The following is a 5530-nucleotide window of genomic DNA, read 5'->3' on the forward strand; positions in this document are numbered from 1 at the left end:
TGCTTGTCCTAACTTCCGATTATGGTGGCAGGGTTCGGTCACACTTGCTACGAAACTACGAAACGTAACATGACTTGCAATTAAACATAAGCATCTCTTTTCAATGAGAATATAATTCATTCATCTACAATCGCACTCCTGCCAATGAGAAGTCCGCCCTTAACGCAAACGACTAAAAAGCGACAACAACTGCAATAATAATTATTTAAAAGGTAGCGGTGAGGCAGCGAAGGTGTCCGGTCGGACTTATTGCCTCGGCGAGTCTTCCGGCACCAATGTGAGTCCGTGCCGAGACGGTTGCACGCTCGCAGTTCGAATTCTCGCCACGCTCCTTTAGATTTATGACTGTGCCTAACGAGGTACATACGTAAGTGGTTTACCTGTGCATCGGACTACGAACAGGTCAGGCATAGACCAGGTATACATCGCACACGTTGATCCTGCTCAGCGGATCGCAAATGTGACGCGGTTCATGCCTGTGTGCTGTACGTGTAACAGAGCTAAGGCTTGCGAACCGGCTCCAAGGCTTCGATCCTTGACCCTAGTAATGCCTGGAGCACAAGAAACGACTTGCGCCGGTTGCCGGATCACCTACGGATTGCTCGTTCATTCGCACACGTGATTGGTCGGATCCTCGTGCGAGTGCACGTTATGGCCTGTAGGTGATCCGACCCGAAGGTATGCATCTCCAAATATCGAAGTCCACGTATCTCGAACACAAAAAAGGGCTTAACAGATCCATTCTGTACGCAATACCGAACGAAAATATTCCAGTTTATTTTTATTTGATGCAAATATAAAGAAATCGCACGAATTTTACGATTTTACTATTGCGATTTTGGGGAATCCGGTCATTGATTTTTATGAATATTGGTACTCGAAGGTTTATTGGGAGGCTGATCATAAATCTGAGGTCAGACTTGCGAAATACAAAATGGAGAATCCTAGATTGTGAAAAAAAAACCTGAAAATATTCGGATATTGGTAGAAATTAGTAGACGAAGATTTTTTTAGTCACCGATAACGTATCCAAGATCAGACTTCCAAAATTTGTAACGGTGGATCCATTATAGTGGTTGAAAATAAAAAAAATATCATATTCACATGTAATATGGTGACTGAGGGAATTTGAATCGTTAATCACAAATCCGAATTTATACTTAAAAATTCGAATTGGATGTTGTTATTTTTTTATGCGAAAAAATGTGTCGCATTTTTCGTGAATACTCTTTAACGCCCCGCTGAATATGAGATACAGTGGAGCTTCAACGCTATAAAATTGAGATGGTTGGATTTGTTAAATCCAGCCTAGAACAAAATATAAAAAAACCTGAAACGAGGAATTTCCGAAGTGATGAACCGACGGTGCCGTGTTAATTTTCAACCGACGACGTTTTATATATATTTTAGTATATTTAACTTGTTTTATAAAAATTTTTGTTAAAAAAAATTCAAAATTAACCAAAATATGGGCCTTGACTTGACGACTAGTAAAAAAATTTCCCCTCCATCGTGGCAATGATATCCCGGTAAAAGGTTATCTGAAAATAGAAAACAAAATTTCATCAACATCTGTACAAATGTAACTGTCGTTGTACGTAGCCATTTTTACTTATTTATTTTTGTAAATTTATTATTATTATTATTATTATTATTATTTTTATTATTAATAAAAATATCACGTACTTCTGCTTCTATAGTCAGGGATCTACGATGTTTTTGTATTCTTAATGGTTAATGAAACCGTAAATGAACGTGAAGCAATTTTATTTGTGATGGATTTATTGAACTCATTTCAACCAATCACATTAAATTGTACTTGACGACTTGATGACCGCGTGCGTCCAGATATTGGGTGGCTTGGTAATCACGTGCATCAGTCGGAAAACAATCAATTAGTGTGATTTGTTTTTCTATATAATTTTTGATTGAAATTTCATCACATTCATCGTGAATTGTTATGTTTTGCTTCGGTTTTGTTGTTTCGGTAAATTGGACGAGTGAACATTATTTAGAACCGCATAAATTATTTGACATTGTCAGCACTTTTGATACGATTTTGCCTGCAGACACAGCACGCTCTATCGGAAAAACTAACTCGGTGCGCCCAGTTCTTTTTATTTATTTTTTAGGTCAGGCTTCTTACGCGCCATTGGCACTAAACAACGATGTCTTATTTATCGACTGTGTAAACCAGCTCGGGCTTGACGTGACGTCATTGTTACAGGAAACCGAATGCAAGGCTACCACAGCTTTGCTGGGCAGTCGGAAGTCTTGGCGTATTTCCCCTTTGGCATATTAGTGAAAGAATCACTCACAGATGAAAACCAGATACTTGGTCGGTTGAACAAAGCAGGAAGCCTTGAAGCCGCCAGGAGCGAGGGAGTTAGTGTAAAGAGGATATCTCCGGGGGATCAATATGGCCCCGACCGTGGCCCTGCTACCGTGACCTCCGAACCCTCTTTGCCTTCCCGTCACCCTCTCCTTTCTCGCCGCAGCTCTCTTTCTTTCTCACAATCGGTAATTCACACGAGATGTGATAGATATTAACGTACGTATATGATGTTGGAAATGTGGTGTTATATGTAACACCGAAAATATTCTAGAGTCCACAACGTTTTGGTATTGACTTTGAAACCACTTGGTGTCAATAATCGAACGACTTACACCGATCATGTTTAATTTTACACCAATCGGTGTGGACTTTTTATTAACACCGTGAATTTTCTGACAGTCATATGAACTCCAAATTTTTTTTCAAATACTTGCCTGCGCGGTATTTGTCATTTATATTTGCAGGCATACCAAGCGCGGTGTTAAGTGCGATAACTAACGAATCGATTGCCGAATGACAAGATTTTCGAGTACATCGTGCTTTCGTGTGTTTAGGAATGTTAAACGCCCTAATTCGTCGAAACGCAATATTGAGATTACGCCCGAGGGGGAAATAAGTCGTTTAATTGACGTGTCAATATGTTTGTGAATTAACTATAATTTACCTGAATCAATGAGAATCATCGAAATTTGTGCACAATAACTGAATTAATGAGAACTTAGTGAATTAATAAAAATTCACCGAATTTATTTATACGTAAAAAAAGAGAGGCATAAGGACGTATTTTTATTTTTTTGTACAATTGCGATACAAACTACTCGTACGCATGGAAAAATCGAAGTGATCGGAGTTTCAAGAGTTCCGAAAAAGTATCCGTAGGTTAAAACCAGTCGTAAGCGCCTTTTTCACTATCTTCGCGCAATAGCCATGTAAATCCATGAAATGTGAAGATGAATTGAAAAAAACTATGTTTCAAAGAACTTGAGAGAATATATTATAAGTATATAGGAGCAGAAGGTTGTAAGCGCTAATTTCATTTTGTACTAAAAAATCATATCTGACATAAGTATATAAGTCCTTTTGGCATTATTTGATAAATTTATACTCGAGTTAAAAAAAGGATCAATTTCTTTTTTGGCGGTTGTGACATTATGATATTAGTAAAAGCAATTATTTTTTAAAGCAGGGTTGAAAGGCGACAACCACTGATACGTAAAACCTGCTACTTTTATTGACCTAGAATTAAATTTTTACGTTTCTAAACGAATTTTTATACGCTCAGCATAAATACGAGAAAAAGAAATGGTTCGACCTCATGCCATAAGACACGCGATATTAAGGCTGACGATTGTATCTTTCCATGTGCAAAACTCTAAGCCAAGTCACCGGCCAGCTTATACACGTAATGAATATTGAAATTCTGACTTTAATAGATTATCAGAAGGACCGGGAGAGCTGCTCTTGGTAGAATTATAATTTCGAATTGTAGATCGTATCAAAAAAATAATCCTGACATCGTATTTTTATATTTTATATAAGGGTTCTGAATTTCATAGGACAACGGCAAAACACCGAATGGTACGAAAAGTTAGACTTTCAACACCTCATTGGAAAGTTCGATTTTCGAAGCTTGTAGAGCATTCGTAGAGTGCGCCATATCCAAACTTTTGACAAATCGACGTTCGCACAAACGCACAATTGAAATGCTATATTTTACACTCTAGGACTTTCTTTGGCGGCTGCACACTTTTGAATAACTCAATTTTACGCAACGTGTCATTGAGTGTAAGACAGCTTACCCTAATTCTACGCCAGAATTCACGCGAGAAGTCAGTCAAAGACATTATTTTTCAGGATAAGCGACGGAAATTTAAATGTATCTTGAACCTTCTCAAAAACGTATGAAATGCAGTATTTTTTTTTTTTTTAGTTCAAACTAAATTAATCAGTAAATTACTAATCGAGTAGGAAACTTTCACGGCCACATTCATATTCTATGCCCAAAAACCATTAGGTTTTCCTCAATCTCTCAATTCACTTAATCACAATTGGATTTTTAACAGAATTGTAGTAGAATTGTATCCTAAGAGCGAGTGAGAATTTTACCAAACTACAATGTTGAAGAAAAGCTATCGAATAGATTTGACAGTTCGGCAAAAATGTGGTTGAATGTATAATTGTCCGAGATAAAAAGCAAACAATGAACATTGATCGGCTGAGATATTCGGATTCAAAAAAAGTCGTTTCTCCCTTCAGTTTATTTTTATCCGGCAATTGAGCACTGCCGGAATTCCATGATAGTTTCCACCAGTAGTCCAGAGAAACAAAGCCGAGTACAGCGCCATTGTTTTAGACAGGTTGTTTGCCCGGAGTCCTAGTTCAGTAGAAACTGTGAAATGGAAACGAGGAAGATGTGTTCTTTGTTAGTCTGAAAATGTGGGCCACCAATCTCGGTCCCTGGGCGCGGCGATAGTTGCATATTTGCAACGCACGAATGCAGCGGCTCCAAAGAATCAAAAACCCTCCGCGAAACGCGCTCCAGGGTTATTTCCCTCAGGATAAGAGCCATAAGCATTGTGCCACGCAAGCGATAACTTATGGGAACACATGGAACGCTGTTGATGTTGCCAAGCTGCCATCAGTCCCCGCTCTTGTCTTCGTCCTCATCATTTGGGTGCCCCTATGTAACTACATTCGAAAGCCGTGAATATTTTCCGATCAAACTCACAGGATCAGGAGATCCGACTCACATTGTCTCGGTTAATAAATCTGATTACAATGCGCCGAGTTATTCCGGAGATATTAATTGTCAAATTTGTCGGAGTAACACAACTTTCTCTTCTTCCCTGGACCGTTTTTACCAGACAGCCGCCAGTGCTCTCGATATTTACTGAACGATTGAACGGGTCGGTTTTAAATTTGATCCATGGCGTCGTGCCATCGAAATTTCAAACTTTGTTGATTCTGGAGTAAATCCTATTCTGCATTCGGCCAGGAAACGAAAACACAATCGTGTGGTACCGAATGGGTGTCCGAGGAGGCTAACTTGATTCTCGTTAAAGCAAAAACATGAATGATAATGAAATGTTTATTGTACAGTGAGGTTACATAACATGTGTTATAATTGTAATAATTAATAGCTTGAGCAACTTCTCGCGTTACAAATAATACTGATATGCACATTTTCAGTTACAG

Source organism: Neodiprion lecontei, chromosome 3 (genome assembly GCF_021901455.1).
Source record: "Neodiprion lecontei isolate iyNeoLeco1 chromosome 3, iyNeoLeco1.1, whole genome shotgun sequence".
Taxonomy (NCBI): Eukaryota; Metazoa; Arthropoda; class Insecta; order Hymenoptera; family Diprionidae; genus Neodiprion; species Neodiprion lecontei.